This window comes from Phoca vitulina, unplaced genomic scaffold (genome assembly GCF_004348235.1).
Source record: "Phoca vitulina isolate PV1807 unplaced genomic scaffold, GSC_HSeal_1.0 scaffold51, whole genome shotgun sequence".
Lineage (NCBI taxonomy): Eukaryota > Metazoa > Chordata > Mammalia > Carnivora > Phocidae > Phoca > Phoca vitulina.
In genome coordinates this window covers 2431298-2452954 of record NW_022589754.1, presented here as the reverse complement: position 1 = coordinate 2452954, position 21657 = coordinate 2431298, and the positions used below count along the sequence as shown (strand labels likewise).

The window sequence follows — 21657 nt, the reverse complement described above, 5'->3', positions numbered from 1 at the left end:
GGGTCACCTTCTCATCACACTCTACATTCTTTCCCCAGACAGCTAATTTACTGACATGATTCACATTTACTCAGAGACTATTCTCCTGAACTCCTGATCCATATACGCAACTACCTACTTGACATTTCCACTTGCTTATCTCACATCTCTCAAAAATAACGAATACAAAAAGGGAATTGGTGATACCCCCACATAAACACACATAAAAATTGCCTTTATTTCAGGGTTCCCAATTTCAATAAATAGTACCACCATCTACTATCTTACCTCAAAGGCACATATAATACAATGGAGGATAAAAAAAGAAAAAAAAAACTGTGACTGATTCATCAGTAACATACAGGAAGAGGCACATTAAGCAAAAACAGTTCACAAACCAATATTAAGACAGAGTCCTAACTTAAAAAAAAAAAAACAGAGTCCTGATAACTGAAATTTTACTACAAAATGACTCTCAGGATTATCCATAGAAAAGGTAATACTGCTCTCCTCTGTTACCTTAGTTATTGGTTACTTCCTTATCAGACTATCTTATAACAAATTTACGATGAATTTATAGGTCTGAAAAAACTAGAAATAAAATTAATCCGAATGAGTCCAAGAGATCACTGCATACTAAAAATCATTTCAGTCCACAGAAATCTTTAACAACAGAACATTCCATTACTCTCATCTCATCTACCTTCAATAAGGTACCAAGTTCTCAATATAAGAATACTCATTCCTATACAGAACCTCAACATTCACTAATATTTACTAAAATTTAAGTCATTTCAACCTGTATGAAAACAAAAATATTTTCAGAATTCTCTGGGATAATAAACCTTTATTTCAAAAATAAAATTTGTTATTTGAAAAGATAATCAGACATGTTGTTTCCACCAATTAAGGGCCAAATAGGGATGAAACCATTTTCTATAGAAGATTCTGGAAAGCTTAACAAAGTTAGGTAAAAACTTATTCAGATACTCCAAAACTCAAGTAAACAGACTCTCATATCAGAACCTAGTAAACAATTCTTTAAAACTATTTTCATTTTCTCAGAAAATAGTTAAACAGATCACTTTAAAAGATTCTGAAGAAAAAAAGTTTCTGGGAAAATAGTAATACTAAACTGAGTTGCAGTACTCACCTGATCTCAAAAGATCACATAGGTCATCTCAAAACAATCATTTCTTATAACTAACGACACAAACATCTCATCATGGAAAATTGAACTGAGAAAAAAAAATATTTTTCCCTTCAGAACCTTAGAATTGGAGGTGGTGTGGGAAAATGAACATATCAGTACTATAATTTTGTAAAAGAGTTATTATGCAGCCATGATAATTCTATTAAACATATACCTGTTTCACAGAGTTAAATTCCAGACTAAATAGAGCTCATGGCTTGGTGTTTAAAGATATACTGAAGAAGGAAATGGAGAGATAAACAAGTAAGGAAGAACAAGTTACAAGGTGAAAAGAAATATGGGTGAACAAAAGTTAACAATGTAGCTTTGTTGCTATGAAATAAGTTATCAAAATAAAAATGCAATGAGCCCAGAACATATCCTAGGATTTGCTTTTTCAAAATAATTCCACCACAGGTGAAAAGGTGGAAAAATTTGAACCTTTGAGCACTGTTGATGGCAATGTAAAATGGTACATCTGCCATGAAAAACAGTATAGCAGTTCCTAAAAAAAATTAAAAATGAAATGACTATAATATTAAACAACCCCACTTCTGGGTATATACCCAAAAGTACTGAAAGCAGGATCTCAAAGAGCTATTTCTATACCATGTTCAACACAACATTATTCATAAAAACCAAATGGTGTAAGCAACCCAAGTGTCTACCAAAAGATGAATGAATAAACAACTAGGTACATATATACAATGGAGTGTTATTCACCCTTACAAAGGAAGGGTGAACTCACTTCCTTACAAAGGAAGTAAGTTCTGACACATGCTACAACATGGATGAATCTTAAAAATGTTATGCTAAGTGAAATTAGCCAGTCACAAAAAGACCAATACAGTATGCTTCCATTTATATGAGATATCTAGAGCAGTCAAATTCACAGAGACAGAAATGAGAATGGTGGTTGCTTGGGGCTGGGAAGAGGGCACAAGAGGGAGTAATTATTTAAGGATCAAAGAGTTTTCAGTTTTGCAAGATGAGGATTTCTGAAAATCAATGGTACAATATGAATGTACTTAATACTACTGAACTATACACTTAAAACTGGCTAAGATGGTAAATTTTCTCTTGTGTAACAATTTTTAAATACTATAAAAATAATAATAAAATAGGGGTGACTGGGTGGCTCAGTTGGTTAAGCATCCAAATCTGGATTTCAGCTCAGGTCATGATCTCAGGGTCCTGGGATCGAGCCCCATGTCATGCTCTGTGCTCAGCTGGGAGTCTGCTTGAGGATTCTCTCTCTCCCTCTCCCTCTGCCCCACCCCCTGCTCATGTGCTTGTGCGTGTGCTCTCTCTCTCTAAAATAAATAAATAAGTACTTAGAAAATAATAATAAAATAATAATTCCACAATGACATAAATTTCTTGTGTATCTATTTAGACTTGAAGCATTTTGAGAGCAGATACCATGCTTTATTTATGAGAGAGGCATAGTAGTAGTATTCAAAAAACAGCAAAGTTTTAATGTCAAGCAAATCTAGATTCCTATTCTAAAACTCTACTTTTACTGCCTTGAGAAAATGTCTTAAGCTTTCTAAGTCTCAATTTCTTCATCTGTAAAATAAGCAATTTACGGTTGTTATAAGGATTAATGTTCTTAAAGCAGCTGGCAGTATCGGACATGTGCTCAATAAATGCCTCATGTGTGATGTTTTCCTGCCAAAAAGAAAATACAAAAAAGTATACGAAACATTTTAATTAATAATTCACCAAAGATGAATGATGCTAACTATAAACAATAAAACATTTCTGAATCAAAACTTACTACTATATCATAATATGCTACTTAGTTTCAACATGTCATACAATTGTGGGAAGATTACTTTTAAAATAATGATGGAATCATTTTTGGTCAACTTGAATCTTCCAAACCATAAAGGTACATACATACTCATGAATATACATCTTGCTTTTAAGAATCACAAATTGGAGAGAAGTGAAAAGTATCTTTGTATATTTTTACTATAACACACTTTATCAATTCCACTAAGTATTTAGTTGGGCATTTCCAAGAATAAAGATCTTCTTGTTTTCAATTCTACATGGAGGGTTTCATTTACATACTGAGATTTAAACTACAAAATGTTTTCAAAGCTGTATTAAAAGTTATGGCCATAAAAGAAATTATGGCCATTTCTCCAGTAGACTATCTTTTTAATCTTTTAGACTGAATTTTATACTCAACATACTACTTATGGAAATTTTGATAGCACCCACAATATTCATTTAAAATGATTTGCTGGATCTATTCTGGTTTTCTACTCATACAATATTCCTGTCATTTTTATCCCAATAGTTTAGTCCTTTGAAACACCCACCTAACCACCGTCACTGCTTCAGGGCAATTTTAAGAAAGGACAATTTTATTTCAAATCAACCTGAAAGAGTTGTCTGTTAAAGAGTCTCAGGTTGGGCAAGAGTGTACCAACTCCAAGCTATTATCCTTCTAAGTCAGGGATTTAAAAACAATTAGAGGTTCTAGTATAAAAACCATAAGCTGATAAAGCATAAAACAGACCAAATCTAAATGTGAATGGTATTTGAAGTGTTTCTCATTTTGGGTTACCTGTGCTTTCAAATGTCAATTTATCAAGACTCAATGATACACCACCCCTTTTTCATTCCACCTTACCAGACACAGACTTCTATCTATAAATACTATCTTCTTATTATCTGTTCCACCCCTCCATCAGACTGTAAACTCCCTGAGGAAATGGATCATGGATTATAACTATTCATAACCTTAGTATACAGCATATTATCTAAAACATAGCAAACCAAAGAAAAACAAAGCTGGGGGCATCACAGTGCCTGACTTCAAGCTATATTACAAAGCTGTGATCACCAAGACAGCATGGTACTGGCACAAAAACAGACACACAGATCAATGGAACAGAACAGAAACCCCAGAAATGGACCCTTAACTCTATGGTCAACTAATCTTTGACAAAGCAGGAAAAAATATGCAATGGAAAAAGTCTCTTCAATAAATGATGCTGGGAAAATTGGACAGCAACATGCAGAAGAATGAAACTGGACCATTCTCTTACACCATACACAAAGATAAACTCTAAATGGATGAAAGACCTCAATGGGAGACAGGAATCCATCAAAATCCTAGAGGAGAACATAGGCACTAACCTCTTCGACATCAGCCACAGCAACGTCTTTCAAGATACGTCTCTAAAGGCAAGGGAAACAAAAGCGAAAATGGACTTTTGGACTTCATCAAAATAAAAAGATTCTTCACAGCAAAGGAAACAGTCAACAAAACTAAGAGGCAACCCACGGAATGGGAGATTTTTGCAAATGACATTTCAGGTAAAGGGCTGGTGTCCAAAATCTATAAAGTACTCCTCAAACTCAACACTCAAAAAAACAAATAGCCCAGTCAAAAAATGGGCAGAAGACATGGACACTTCTCCAAAGAAGACTTACGAATGGCTACCAGACACATGAAAAAATGTTCAACATCATTAGTCATTAGAGAAATACAAATCAAAACCACATTGAGATACCACTTTAGACCAGTTAGAATGGCAAAAATTAACAAGGCAGGAAACAATAAATGTTGGAGAGGATGTGGAGAAAGGGGGACGCTCTTACACTGCTGGTGGGAATGCAAGTTGGTGCAGCCATTTTGGAAAACAGTATGGAGGTTACTCAAAAAGTAAAAAATAGAGCTACCCTATGACCCAGCAATTGCACTACTGGGTATTTACCCCAAAGACACAGATGTAGTGAAAAGAAGGGGCACATGCACCCCAATGTTCATAACAGCAATGTCCACAATAGCCAAACTGTGAAAGGAGCCAAGATGCCCTTCAACAGACATGGATAAAGAAGATGTGGTTCATATATACAATGGAATATTACTCAGCCATCAGAAAGGATGAATACCCAACTTTTGCCTCAACATGGATGGCACTGGAGATTATGCTAAGTGAAATAAGTCAAGCAGAGAAACACAATTATCATATGGTTTCACTTATATGTGGAACATAAGGAATAGCATGGAGAACATTAGGAGAAGGAAGGAAGAAATGAAGGGGGGCAGGGAAATCAGAGGGGGAGATGAACCATGAGAGACTATGGACTCCGGGAAACAAACTGAGGGTTTCAGAGGGGAGAGAGGTGGGCGGATGGGTTAGCCAGGTGATGGGTATTAAGAAGGGCATGTATTGCAAGGAGCACTGTGTGTTATAAGCAAACAATGAATTATGGAACACTATATCAAAAACTAATGAAGTACTGTATGGTGACTAACCTAATAAAAAAATAATTAATAAATAAATAAAACATAGTAGATCATGGAAAAATATTTCTGGAATGGAATGACTGAATTTCTATTCTAAATGAACTCAATGTAAAAATAACTTCAATGACAAATAACTGTGATACATTTACCTTAGATTTTATTTTCTTACTTGAAATATTTAAAATAAACTTTAAAATTTAATCATAAAGTATTTTTGGTAAGTCATTTTGCTTATCACTTCTAACTCTTAATTTTAAATTCTAAGAGCCAACAGAAATTCAGCTCTTTCAAAATCATTTTTAAAATAGATAGCTTGAGGGCACCTGGGTGGCTCAGTGAGTTAAACGTCTGCCTTAGGCTCAGATCACGGGCCTATGGTCCTGGGACTGAACCCCCTGTTGAGCTCCCTGCTCATCAGGGAATCTGCTTCTCCCTCTCCCTCTGCATTTTATGTTCTCTCTCTGTCAAATAAGTAAATAAAATGTTTAAAACAAAAATACGTAAGTTGGGTCATTCACGTGATTTTTTAAGTATCTTATAAATTGTTGATATTTCATATCTTGCATGGAAATTATTTCAAAGAGGTTTTTTTTTTTTTTCAGCTGGATTCTTAACTGAAAATTTTGTCATCAAGATTAGTAGAAATTTAACTTCACAAACCACATGCTTTTTAAAAAAAAATAATTCCAATAGAGTTAACATACACTGTTGTATTAGTTTCAGGTGTAGTGATTAAACAATTCCATACATCACCCACTGCTCATTGCAACAAATGCATTCCATAATACCCATCACCTCTTTTACCCATTGCCCCACCCACTCCCCTCTGGGAACCATCAGTTTGTTCTCTACCATTAAATCTGTTCCTTGATTTGTCTTCCTTTTCTTTTCTCATTTTTTTGTTTCTTAAATTGCACATGAGTGAAATCGTATATTTGTCTTGCTCTGACTGACTTATTTCACTCACCATTATATTCTCTAGCTCCATCCATGTCCTGGCAAATGACAAGATTTCATTAATTTCTATGGCTGAATAATATTCCATTGTAAACATATACCAATTTTTCTTCATCCATTCATCTATGGAGGGACACATGACCTGCTTCCATAATTTGGCTATTGTAAATAATACTCCTATAAACGTAGAGAAGCATGTGTCCCTTTGAAATAATGTTTTTGTAATATCTGGGTAAATACCCAAGAGTGAGATTGCTGGATCATAGGGCAGTTCTATTTTTAACTTTCTGAGGAACCTCCATACTGTTTTCCACAGTAGCTGCCCATTTGCATTCCCACCAAGAGTGCAAGAAGGTTTCTTTTTCTCCACATCCTTACCGACACTTATTTCTTGTGTTTCTAATTTTAGCCACTCTGAAAAGTATGAGGAGTTATCTCATTGTAGTTTTGATTAGCATTTCCCTGATAATGAGTGATGTTAAGCATCTTTTCATGAGTCTGTTGGCCATCTGTATATCTTCTTTGTAAAAATGTCTGTTCATTTCTTCTGCCAATTTTTAAGTGGATTATTTGTTTTTTGGGTGTTCAGTTTTATAAGTTCTTTATACATTTCAGAAACTAATGCTTTCACAGATATGTCATTTGCAAATACCTTCTCCCATTCCATTGGTTACCTTTTAGTTTTCTTGTTTCCTTTACTGTGCAGAAGCTTTTCATTTTGATGTAGTCCCAATAGTTTATTTTCACTTTTATTCCCCTTGCCCCAGGGGCATATCTACTAAGAATTTACTATGACCAATGTCAGACACATAACTGCCTGAGTTCCTGAGTTCTCTTCTAGATTTTTATGGTTTCAGGTCTCACACGTCTTTAATCCATTCTGAATTTATTTGTGTGTACAGTGCAAAAGAGTAGTCCACCTTCATTCTTTTGTATGTAGCTGACCAGTTTACCAACACCACTTTTGAAAGGACTGTCCTTTTTTCCATTGGATATTCTTTCCTGTCTTGTCGAAGATTAATTGCCCATAGAATCCTGGGTTTGTTTCTGTGTTTTCTATTCTCTTCCACTGATCTGTGTCTAGTTTTGTGCCAGTACCATACTGCCTTGATCACTACAGCTTTGTAATATACCTCAAAGTCTAGAATTGTGATACATCCTGCTTTGCTTGATTTTATCAAAACAGCTTTGGCTATTTGGGGTCTTTTGTCATTCCATACAAAATTTAGGATTGTTTGTTCTAGCACTGTGAAAAATGTTGTTGGTATTCTGGGATTTTTTTAAAAGATTTTATTTAGGAACAGAACATATTAGAGAGGAAGGAAAGATGGTGGAGGAGTAGGGGACTTATTTCAACTGGTCCCCGGAATTGAGCTGGATATCTACCAGACCACTCTGAGCACCCACCAAACCAGCCTGAGATGTAAGAAGATCTGGATCTCTACAAACAGAATAACGGAGATGGTTGGTTTCGAGGTACGAAGCGGGGAGCAGTGAGTCTGCGGGCAGATATCGGAGGATAAATGGCAGCGAGAGGGAGCCTGGCCATGGGGATCCTACACCACCGGTGAGTGACACCCTCACTCGCTAGGGACGGGGCAGAGACTCGCAGAGCACTAGTGGCGGGGAAAGGACTTTATGGCAGCCCCCGGGGCGGAAACCCAGAGCGGCGGGGACATGCATGTGAACTGAGAGCAGCAGGCAGTTTTAGAAGCACAAAGGGCAGAGACATGCCCTGACCTGGAGGCAAGACTGAGAGCGCTGCAGAGGGGCGCACAACCCAGGACGCTGCAGTTTATACCAGCATGGACAGAAACGGAGACAGTGTGGCCTGGAGAGCTCAATGAAGAACAGACTGCAATCTCTCTGCTCTGAGGCAGAGGATTGGAAACGCTCTCTTCTCTCACTCGCAGAAGACACGCAGAAAGCCGCCAGAGAACAAAAGCCCAAAAACTAATTCCCACTGAGCCCAGCCCCTGCCACAGGGGGGCAGGACAACTCGACCCAAACAGGGTTGCCTGAATAACAATGTGGCAAGAACCTCCCCCAGAAGGCAGTCGGGGAAAACAAGAGGCCAGCAACCCTAAGGTCCCTAGAAAACAGGTGCATCTTGCTTGGGTTCTGGTCAATAACTTGGACTTCATACATTCCCTCAGCAACCCATCAACAAAATGACTAGGAGGAGGAACCCCCAAAATAGAAAAGAATCAGAGATTATGATGTATGCTGCAGATTTACAAATAGATGCAGATAAAACCAAGATGTCGGAGATGGATTCAGGCTAGCAATTGTGAAGACGGTAGCTAGAATGGAGAAATCACCTAATGGCAACAAAGAGTCTCTAAGGGCATGAATGAAATGAAAGCTGAATTGGCAGAACTTAAAAATGCTATCAATGAGATCCAATCCAATCTAGATAATCTAACAGCTGGGTAAGTGAGGCAGAAGAACGAATAAGCGACCTGGAAGACAATATAATAGATAAAAAGGGAAAAGAGGAGGCCAGGGAAAAACAACACAGAATCCATGAAAATAGAATCAGAGAAATAAGTGACACCATGAAGCGTCCCAATGTCAGAATAATTGGAATCCCGGAGGGAGTAGAGAAAGAGAGAGGACTAGAAGATGTATTTGAGCAAATCCTAGCTGAGAACTTCCCTAATCTGGGGAATGAAACAAATATTTGCATCCTAGAGGCAGAGAGGATCCCTCCCAAGATCAAGGAAAACAGGCCAACACCCCGGCATGTAATAGTAAAACTTGCAAATCTTAGAACCAAGGAAACCATCTTAAGGGCAGTTAGGGGGAAGAGATTCCTTACATACAGAGGGAGGAACATCAGAATAACATCAGACCTATCCACAGAGACCTGGCAAGCCAGAAAGGCCTAGCAACACATATTCAGGGTACTAAATGAGAAGAACATGCAGCCAAGAACACTTTATCCGGCAAGGCTGTCATTTAGAATGGATGGAGAGATGCAGAACTTCCAAGACCGGCAGAAACTGAAAGAATATGTGACCACTAAGCCGGCCCTGCAAGAAATATTAAGGGGGTTTTATAAAAGGAGAAAGACCCCAAGAGTGATATACAACAGAAATTTACAGGGACAATATATAAAAACAAGGTCTTCACAGGCAACATGATGACAATAAATTCATATCTTTCAATAATCACTCTCAACGTGAATGGCCTAAATGCTCCCATAAAACGGCACAGGGCTGCAGATTGGATAAAAAGACAGGACCCATCCATATGCTGCCTACCAGAGACTCATTTTGAACCTAAAGATACATCCAGACTGAAAGTGAAGGAATGGAGATCCACCTTCCATGTCAGCGGACCTCAAAAGAAAGCTGGGGTAGCAATTCCCATATCAGACAAATTAGATTTTAAACTAAAGTCTGTAATTAGAGACACAGAAGGACATTATATCATTCTTAAAGAGTCTATCCAACAAGAAGATCTAACAATTTTAAATATCTATGCCCCCAACATGGGAGCAGCCATCTACAGAAGCCAACTGTTAACCAAAATAAAGAGTCATATTGATAACAATACATTAATTGTAAGAGACCTCAATACTCCACTCTCAGCAATAGACAGATCATCTAAGCAGGAAAATCAACAAGGAAACAAGAGCTTTGAATGACACACTGGACCAGATGGACCTCATAGATATATACAAAACATTCCACCCTAAAACAACAGAATACTCATTCTTCTCGAGCACACATGGAACTTTCTCCAGAATAGACCACATACTGGGTCACAAATCAGTTCTCAACTGAAACCAAAAGATCGAGATTATCCCCTGCATATTCTCAGACCACAATGCTTTAATGCTGGAACTCAATCCCAAGAAAAAATTTGGCAGAAATTCAAACACTTGGAAGCTAAAGACCACTCTGCTCAAGAATGTTTGGGTCAGGCAGGAAATCAAAGAAGAACTTAAACAATTCATGGAAATCAATGAGAACAAAAACCCATCGATCCAAAACCTATGGGATACTGCAAAGGCGGTCCTAAGGGGGAAATACATAGCCATCCAAGCCTCACTCAAAAAAAATAGAAAAATCCCGAATTCACCAACTAACTCTACACCTTAAAGAACTTGAGAAAAAGCAACAAACGTTGCCTAAGCCATGCACTAGAAGAGAAATAATTAAAATTAGAGTAGAGATCAATGAATTAGAAACCAGAAATATAGTAGATCAGATCAACAAAACTAGAAGCTGGTTCTTTGAAAGAATTAATAAGATCAATAAACCGCTGGCCAGATTTATCCAACAGAAAAGAGAAAGGACCCAAATTAATAAAATTATGAATGAAAGGGGAGAGATCACGACTAACACCAAGGAAATAGAAACAATTATTAGAAATTATTATCAACAACTATATGCCAATAAACTGAGCAATCTGGATGAAATGGAGGCCTTCCTGGAAACCTATAACCTGCCAAGACTGAAACAGGAAGAAATTGACAACCTGAATAGGCCAATAACCAGTAATGAGATTGAAGCAGTGATCAAAAACCTCCCAAAGAACAAGAGTCCAGGGCCTGATGGATTCCCTGGGGAATTCTACCAAACATTCAAAGAAGAAATAATACCTATTCTCCTGAAGCTGTTTCAAAAAATAGAAAGAGAAGGAAAACATCCAATCTCATTCTATGAGGCCAGCATTACCTTAATCCCCAAACCAGGCAAAGACCCCATCAAAAAGGAGAATTTCTGACTGGTATCTCTGATGAATATGGATTCCAAAATCCTCAACAAAATCCTAGCTAATAGGATCCAACAATACATTAAAAGGAACATCCACCACGACCAAGTGGGATTTATCCCTGGGATGCAAGGGTGGTTCAACATTTGCAAATCAATGTGATAGAACACATTAATAACAGGAGAGAGAAGAACCATATGGTCCCCTCAATTGATGCAGAAAAAGGATTTGACAATATACAACATCCTTTCCTGATTAAAACTCTTCAGAGTATAGGGATAGAGGGAACATTCCTCAAGTTCATAAAATCCATCTATGAAAAACCCACAGTGAATATCATCCTCAACGGGGAAAAGCTGAGTGCCTTTCCCTTAAGATCAGGAACACATCAAGGATGCCCACTCTCGCCACTATTGTACTAGAAGTCCTAGCAACAGCAATCAGACAGCAAAAAGAAATAAAACGTATTCAAATTGGCAAAGAAGAAGTCAAACTCTCTCTTTTCGCAGATGACATGATACTTTATGTGGAAAACTCAAAAGACTCCACCCCCAAATTACTAGAACTCATACAGCAATTCAGGAATGTGGCAGGATACAAAATCAATGCACAGAAATCAGCTGCTTTCTTATACACTAACAACGCAACTGTAGAAAGAGAAATTAAAGAAACGACTCCATTTACAATAGCACCAAAAACCGTAAGATACCTCAGAATAAATCTAACCAAAGATGTAAAGGATGTATACTCTAGGAACTACAGAACACTCATGAAAGAAATTGAAGAAGACACAAAAAGATGGAAAAATATTCCATGCTCATGGATCAGAAGAATAAACATTGTTAAAATGTCTATGCTACCCAGAGCAATCTATACCTTCAATGCCATCCCGATCAAAATTCCAATGACATTTTTCAAAGTGCTGGACCAAACAATCCTAAAATTTGTATGGAATCAGAAAAGACCCCAAACCACCAAGGAAATGTTGAAAAAGAAAAAAAGCTGGGGGCATCACGTTGCCCAATTTCAAGCTATATTACAAAGCTGTGATCACCAAGACAGCATGATACTGGCACAAAAACAGACATATAAACCAAAGGAAAAGAATAGAGAACCCAGATATGGACCCTCAACTCTATGGTCAAATAATCTTCGACAAAGCAGGAAAAAATATGCAATGGAAAAAAGACAGTCTCTTCAATAAATGGTGCTGGGAAAATTGGACAGCCACATGCAGAAGAATGAAACTCAACCATTCTCTAACACCATACACAAAGATAACCTCAAAATGGATGAAAGAGCTCAATGTGAGACAGGAATCCATCAAAATCCTAGAGGAGAACATAGGCAGTAACCTCTTTGACATCACCCACAGCAACTTCTTTCAAGATACATCTCCAAAAGCTAGTGAAACAAAAGCAAAAATGAACTTTTGGGACTTCCATCAAGATAAAAAGCTTCTGCACAGCAAGGGAAACAGTCAACAAATCAAAGAGGCAACCCACAGAATGGGAAAAGATATTTGCAAATGACCCTACAGATAAAGGGCTGGTATCCAAGATCTATAAAGAACTTCTCAAACTCAACACCCAAAAAACAAATAATCAAGTCAAAAAATGGGCAGAAGATATGAAAAGACACTTCTCTGAAGAAGACATACAAATGGCTAACAGACACATGAAAAAATGTTCATCATCATTAGCCATCAGGGACATTCAAATTAAAACCACATTGAGATACCACCTTACACCAGTTAGAATGGCAAAAATTGACAAGCCAAGAAACAACAAATGATGGAGAGGGTGTGGAGGAAGGGGAACCCTCTTACACTGTTGGCTGGAATGCAAGTTGGTACAACCACTTTGGAAAACAGTGTGGAGGTTCCTCAAAAAATTAAAAATAGAGCTACCCTATGACCCAGCAATTGCACTCCTGGGTATTTACCCCAAAGTCACAGATGTAGTGAAAGATGGGCCATGTGCACCCCAATGTTCCTAGCAGCAATGTCTGCAATAGCCAAACTGTGGAAAGAGCCAAGATGCCCTTCAACAGATGAATGGATAAAGAAGATGTGGTCCATATATACAATGGAATATGACTCAGCCATCAGAAAGGATGAATACTCAACTTTTACATCAACATGGATGCGACTGGAGGATATTATGCTAAGTGAAATAAGTCAAGCAGAGAATGTCAATTATCATATGGTTTCCCTTATTTGTGGAACATAAGGAATAGCATGGAGGACATTAGGAGAAGGAAGGGAAAAATGAAGGGGGGCGGAAATCGGAGGGAGAGATGAACCATGAGAATGGACTCTCAGAAACAAACAGGGTTTTGGAGGGGAGGGGGGGAGGGGGGATTGCTTAGCCCGGTGATAGCTATTAAGGAAGGCACGTACTTCATGGAACACTTGGTGTTATGCAAAAACAATGGATCATGGATCACCACATCAAAAACTAATGATGCATTGTATGGTGACTAACATAACATAATAAAATTTAAAAAAAGAAGAAAAGAAGTATGGTATGTCTTTAATCTTTTAGAATTTATTGAGGCTCTTCTGTGGCCTAATATGCGGTCTATTTTGGAGAATGTCCTATGTGTACTTGAAATGAATGTGTTTTCTGTTTTAGTTTGGAATGCTCTGTATATATCTCTTAAATCCATCTCACCCCGTGTATCATTCAAAGCTGCTGTTTCCTTGTTGATTTTGTTTGGATGATCTGTCCATCAACGTAAGTGGGTTGTTACATCCCCTACTATTATTGTATTACTGTTAATTGTTCCTTTATTTTGTTATTAACTGTTTTATGCATTTGGGTGCTATTTCAGGTGCATAGATATTTAAATTGTTTTATCTTCTTTTGGGATTGTCCCCTTTATTATTATAAACTCTTTGACTCTTTTTACAGACTTTGTTTTAAAGTCTATCATGTCTGATCTATATATTGGTACTCCAGTTTTCATTTAACATCCATTGCATGGTAGATGTTTCCCCATCCCCTCAATTTCAATCTGCAGGTGTGCTTAGGTCTGAAATGAGTGTCTCATAGGCAGCATATGGATGGGTCTTGTTTTTTTTTTTTTTATTCACTTTGACACATTATGTCTTTTGATTGGGACATTTGGTACACTTACATTCAAACTAATTATTTTTTTTTCTTTACTGTCAATTTTAGAGAGTTCTTTTTTTTTATGTTGTTAGCCAGCATATAGTACATTATTAGTTTTTGATGACGTTGATGTTCAACGATTCATTAGTTGCATTTAACACTCAGTACTCATCACAACATGTGCCCTCCTTAATACCCATCACCTGTTACCCCACCCCCCCACCCCCTCCCTTCTGTAACCATCAGTTTGTTTCCTGGAGTCCAGAGTCTCTCATGGTTTATGTCTCCCTCTCTGATTTCATCCCATTCACTTTTCCCTCCCTTCTCCTGTAGTCCTCCATGCTATTCCTTAGTTCCACATATAAGTGAAACCAATTGTTTTTCTCTGCTTGACTTATTTCACTTAGCATAATCCTCTCCAGTTCCATCCATGTACATGCAGATGGTGGGTATTCATCCTTCCTGATTCCTGAGTAATATTCCATTATATATATGAACCACATCTTCTTTATCCATTCATCTGTTAAAGGGCATCGCGGCTCATTCCACAGTTTGGCTACCGTGGACATCACTGCTAGGAACACTGGGGTGCATGTGCCCCTTCTTTTCACTACATCTGTGTCTTTGGGGTAAATACCCAGTAGTGCAATTGCTGGGTCATAGGGTAGCTCTATTTTCAACTTTTTGAGGAACCTCCATACTGTTTTCCAGAGTGGCTGCACCAGCATGCATTCCCACCAGCAGTGTAAGAGGGTCCCCCTTTCTCTACATCCTCTCCAACATTTGTTGTTTCCTGTCTTGTTAATTGTTGCCATTCTAACTGGTCTAAAGTGGTATCTCAATGTGGTTTTGATTTGTAATTCCCTAATGGCTAATGATGTTGAACATTTTTTCATGTGTCTGGTAGCCACTTGTAGGTCTATTTGGAGAAGTGTCTGTTCATGTCTTCTGCCCATTTCTTGATTAGATTCTTTGTTTTTTGGGTGTTGAGTTTGAGAAGTGCTTTATAGATCTTGGATACCAGCCCTTTATCTGAAATGTCATTTGCAAAAATATTCTCCCATTACATGGGTTGCCTCTGTTTTGTTTACTGTTTCCTTTGCTGTGCAAAAGCTTTTTATCTTGATGAAGTCCCAAAAGTTCATTTTTTCTTTTGTTTCCCTTGCATTTAGAGACATGTCTTGAAAGAAGCCACTGTGGCCAATGTCAAAGAGGTTACTATCTATGTTCTCCTCTAGGATTTTGATGGATTCCTGTCCCACATTGAGGTCTTTCATCCATTTTGAGTTTATCTTTGTGTATGGTGTAAGAGAATGGTCCAGTTTCATTCTTCTGCATGTGGTTGTCCAGTTTTCCCAGCACCAATTTATTGAAGAGACTGTCTTTTTTCCATTGGGTGTTCTTTCCTGCTTTGTTAAAGATTAGTTGACCATAGAGTTAAGGGTCCATTTCTCGGTCTCTATTCTGTTCCATTGATCTATGTGTCTGTTTTTGTGCCAATACCATACTGCCTTGACTACAGCTTTGTAATAGAGCTTGAAGTCAGGCATTGTGATACCCCCAGCTTTGGTTTTCTTTTTCAACATTCCCCTGGCGATTCGGGGTCTTTCAAATTGGCAAAGAAGAAGTCAAACACTCTCTCTTTGCAGGTGACATTATACTTTATGTGGAAAACCCAAAAGGCTCTACCCAGTAGTTATTAGAACTCATACAGCAATTCAGCAACATGGCAGGATACAAAACCAATGCAGAGAAATCAGTTGCATATCTACACACTAACAATGTAACCGAAGAAAGAGAAATTAAGGAATCAATTCCATTTACAATAGCTCCAAAAACCATAAGATACCTAGGAATAAACCTAACCAAAGAGATAAAGGATCTATACTCAAACTAATTATTGATACATATGTATTTATTGCCATTTTGTTACTTGTTGTGTGGTTGTTTTGTAGCCTTTTTTCTGATCCTTTCTTCTTTCATGGTTCGTTGGTTTTCTTTAGTGATATATGTGGGTCCTTCCTCTTTATTTTTGCATATCTGTTACTGTTTTTTTGGTTTGTGGTTACCATTCAGTTTATATATAACATCTTCTACATATAGCAGTCTATATTAAGCTGATGGTCAATTAATGTTGAAGTCATTCTTTACTCCTCTCCCCCCCTCATTTCAGATATTTGCTATCATATTTTACATCCTTTTATGAATGTCTTGATTTTTACAGAAATACTTGTTTTAACTGTTTTTGTGTTTTTTATTTTCTATACTCTTACTGATGGTATTTCCTTTCCACTCAAAGAGTCCCCTTTAATATTTCTTGTAGGGCTGGCTTAGTGGTCATAAATTCCTTTACTTTTTGTTTGTCTGAGAATCTCTTTATCTCTCCTTGTGTTCTGAATGATACCCTTGCTAGATAAGACTAGTATTCTTGGCTACAGATTCTTACTTTTCATCACTTTGAATATATCATGCCACTCCCTTCTAGCCTGCAAAGTTGCTTCTGAAAAATTTGCTAATAGCCCTATGGTGTTTCTTTTGTATGTAACTGTCTTTTTTCTCTTTCAACCTTTAAAATTCTTTAATTATCTCTATTTTTACCATTTTAGGTCCTATGTGTCTTGGTGTGGACCTCTTGTCACACTGTATTTTTTTTCAACCTGTATATTCAACATACTTTTACTCCAATGTCCCTTGTACTCTTTTTAATTTGAAAAAAGGCCAACAAAATGGATTATTTTTTATGCTGTTTTGAAATCTAGAATTTTATTGGCTGAAACATGAAAAACACGTCCCTGAAGGCAGGAAGAATTATTTTTTAGATGCTGTTAATCTTAAAAAGAACCTAATACATAAGAATATTTAGCTCACTTTTTGGAACCTGCATAATTCAGCCAAAACCTTTCAATATTTTACTTTTGCCATACTAAGGGCTACAAGGTTTCAAAACAAAGAAAGTCAAACACACTGCTCCTTAAAAAATGTAGAATCTAAGAATGTAAAAACTGAAATGATACTTTGTTTCTCCCAAATTAAAAAGAGATAATGACCCTAAAGTTATAAAATTTACTCAATTGGGATGAGTCCCCAAAACAATAGCCTAATTCAAGATCACTCTCTTCAGAGATGCTGTTATTTCTAGAAAAATAGCCATGCCATGGTCCTCTTAATAATCTTTCTGTAACACAGAACCTGGTAGTTTAAATAAAAATGCTGAAGTTAGCCTCACATTATCTAGCCAAACCTATGTTTCACAGGGACTACTAATATGTATCTGTTAAAACTGTCACATATGCTATTATTTATCCTGCTATTCTGAACAATCTCAATGTAAATAGTGAGAAAAGGCCTAATTTTAAAATTTTACTATCATCACTACAATAGCAATTTATGTATTCTGCCATATTTGAGCACACACATCAGCAAGTTGGAGGTGGAATATACACAAAATCAAGTATCACTGAACTGAGACCTATTACTAGCAACTTGAAGGGTGACTTGCTAACCGAGAAAACCAACCTCTAGAAACATCATTTCAACACCAATGCAGCAAGTTCAAAGAACTAAGAAACCCAAATTCAAAGACAATCCATTAGTAAAAGTAAGTTTCCTTTCCCATATAGCGAAAATGATTGTAGAAGAACACTAAATTAAAGTAAGAGGGACATACGCCCAAACATAATCATCCTCTCCAACTGTCACAGTCAAATGCCAGGAGTAAGAGGAGGTACTTAAAACAAGAATAAAACACGAACTAAACTGCCATACATACTGTGACTCCATTCTTGACAGCTGATTTAAATAGAAGGAAATCTATTAATATTTTTTAAACTATCAATATTTTTTTAAGAAGCAAAGAGTGGAAAGGAACTATCAGTTAATCTGCAAGTAATAATACCACAGGAGTATAGAATTAAAACATTAATGTCCAGAAAGATGAAATTTAAGAAAAGCTTCTAATAAGCCTAAATTTATTGGTCTTTTTGACATAATATACTGTCCTTTCAGATATTTCCTTCTGACTATGCAAGAATGGATGCACAGTTAATTGGTTTTCACTTATCAAGGCAGAAGCCTAGAGCATTAACCAAATGATCCATATCTAATAACTAACATAATACCTTACACTTAAAAAGGCATTTAAAATAATCTGCTAAATAAATGCATGCAAAATATTTAGAACCAATTAAAGCCAATCTCATTATCATCATGTTTTAAGTTCTGCAAATGATAAATTATTATGAGTTGAACTAAGCATATCAATATTATATACACATTAGAAAGTATTTGTGGAACATTTGAGTTTTTAAAACTTTGGTTCAGTGACAGAGAAACAGCTTCCCTGGTTACTATACAGGCAGGAATTTGTTTACCCTGATTGGTTGAAATCAGAGCTAAATGACATTAATAGTTTTTAATAGCTCCAAAGGATTCCCAATGCCAAGACACTGGCCATCTGGCCAATCACATATGAGCTACACCACAAGCTTTGGAAAGTCTACTTTCAAAGGACACGTACATATATATGTACAGATGAATGCATGCATATACATGACATGTACATAACATGGTATTCTTTGGTAGTAATTCTTCTTATTGTAGTAACCTCTTAGAGATATGAGGTCCATGTAATTTCATTAAAATACTACCTTGGTCAATGTGAAATAAGTTTAAAATGTCCGTTGATTTATTTATCAGGACAAAAAAGTACTTTGTTTAGGACACCTAAATTTTAGAGTCATTTTGTTAAAACAACAAAACTTTATTATTCTTCTCAAACATTGTGTACAAAGCACAACTGTTTAGCTTCTCAAAATAATCAGAAATACATTACTTTCCATCTTATATATGAGGAAACTGAAGACCTTTATTTGTTTCTATACTTTTCTCAGATATCAGTTAAGCATATTTGTGTGGATCTATTTCTGGGTTCCCTCTTTTGTTCCATTGATCTATGCATCTATACTTCCATCAATATCACACTGTCTTAATTACTTGCAGTAATAAAGTAAACCTTAAAATCCCATATAGAGGGATTCCTTGCATTTAAGTCTTCATTTTAAAAATTGTTTTAGATATTCTAGGTCCTGTATAATTTTGAGTAGATATGGCTATTAAATCAAATCTGATTTACTGATCTGATATGGTTATCAACAATTTGTCTATATCCTCTCCTTATCTTTAATATTGTCCTTATGGTAGGGAAAGACAACAATGTATAGAGGAAAGAGCATGAAATTATTAAAATGATCTAGATTCAAATTCCAAATATGCCTCCCACTAATCTGTATGTCTTTTTCTCATAAAAAGACACACCTTTTTCTTACCAAGTTATGTTGAAGAGTGAATAAAACTGAAGAGATAATACATGCTCAATAAATGTCATATTTTTCTCCCTTAAGTTTAGAAACATTTAAGATGCAATGGATTCTAATGTCTTCTCAGGTAAAAAAAAAAAAAAAAAAAATCGCATTAGGTGTTAGAATTACTATATTCCCTCTTAAAAGTCTGTCTCCAACCACTATATAGGAGAGGCAGATAAATCCTATAGTAAGAATAATTATCCAAGGACTTTGAAATTTTTGTTAGAATATTTGCTAGGGTATTTTATTGAAAATAGAGTCAATATCTCCTTATTTAGCTGATAATAAGGGACACAGATCATTTAACCGCCATGTCAAGGCTAAGCAATATCAAAATCAGCTAGGACACTTATATTTTGTTTTTACTCTATGGGAAAGCATGTTCCTCAAAACTACACAGCAGGAGCCTACAAGACAGCTCAAATACTCCCAATACCCCCGCCATATCTTAAAACAACAACAAAATGAAACATGCAGAAAAACCTTACAATTCACAGAAAATTAATTTTAGAGCTAACTGCTAGCTTTTAACTGATATGCTTACTGTTGTTGTTGTTAGATAATGAGAACTATATGACTATTTCTCTTTTCACTTTGGCCTAGAGCTGTGGTTCTTTATCCTTGGCTGTATACCATAATCATCTGAGGAATGATACTTAGGCCCCCACCAGATCAGTAAAATATCAATCTCTCTGAGGCACTAGCATGGACAATGGTTTTAAAACTCAAAATCCATTCCAACATTAGTGGTTAGTTAAGGTGGAAGAAAAATGAAAATGGAAGGTTCACCTCACAAAATATAAAGTATAACATAGCAACGAAATACAAATGTTAAAAGTACTTCATACAAAACACATCAAAAGTTTAAAAAAAAAATTAAATTCTCAGGCACAGGTACTGTAAAATGTGGATGGGCACCCCTCCAATGATCTCTCTGAAACACACAGCTGTAGTACTCATGCGGAATGTTTTCTGTATCTTGCAAAACTATTTTCTTACACGTGGTGCCCGTGGACCCCACCATCGCCATCCCCACCCTGCATCTGCAGCTGCATCTGTGCCTGCATCCTCACGATCATCTCCTGCATGCGGCGAAGATCTGCTTCCTTCTCCAACAGGATCTGGTCTTTATTCATGTCCTCGTTTTCCACTTTTCTGCCGCCTCTTTTGAGCCTCTCGGAATGGAAGTTTTCATAGTGAAGGTCCTGGGTCACCTCCTGGAGATCCTGCATGTGGGTGAGGAGCATCGTCTCCAGCTTCAGAAAGTCGTTGTGCTACGGGATCTCCACCTCCACAATGCCCCATGGGTAGAGGCGGCCTCTGACCTTCTTGCCCTTGGCTTCAATCAACTGATTGGATCCAACCACAGAGAACAGGATACTGGCCTTGAGAAGTCTAGTCTGCTCTTTAAAGTCCTCATCTTCATCTGATTCTGCATCAGGTAAGTGATAGATTTTGATGCTATGTTCTTCAGTTTCATCCAGGATCAGTCAGTATGTATAATTAACATTGAATTTCTTTGATTTGGCTGGCCTAATTGTTGAGCACTCTTGATTTCATTTCTAGAACATTCGGATGTAGCCAGCATGTGCCTGGGTGCTAGTGATGTGGACCCAGTGATACGGAAAGATGAGCTGGCGTCTGCAGGGCATTTACCTACCAGGTCACCAAGATGGAGATCCTCCCTTGCTTCGCTTTGTTTTGAGCACAACACTTAAAACCAGTTTTGCTTCTATAATTCAATACTGTTAATTCATCTGCACATTTACTTTTTTTACCAAGTAAAACAATAGAATTATTATCTAATATGATATGTGTATACTAAAATAGCTCTTTTTAAAAAACAGGCAATTAGGAGCAAATTCTAAGAAGTCTTTGGATTCTGATGCTAGGTCATTTTTTAAGCTGCTCTGCTGAGAACCTGCCACAAGCCACGTTTTGTAGTGTTCCCCACTGATACTAGTTACCCTCTGCTATGGACAGCGAGCGTTCATGAGCTCCAGTTTTCATATTACAGCGGTGATTCTTACCCATGCAGAGAGAGCCAGTAAACGA

The 21657-nt window shown here is 36.9% G+C and overlaps 1 protein-coding gene and 1 pseudogene across 3 annotated transcripts in view; both read right to left on the bottom strand.

Moving 5' to 3' along the window:
- Positions 1 to 21657, bottom strand: part of RPS6KA6 (ribosomal protein S6 kinase A6) — a 200487-nt gene that overhangs the window by 161708 nt on the left and 17122 nt on the right. The gene's annotated exons all lie outside the window — the stretch shown is intronic.
- On the bottom strand, positions 19777 to 21092 carry LOC116621834 (annotated as a pseudogene).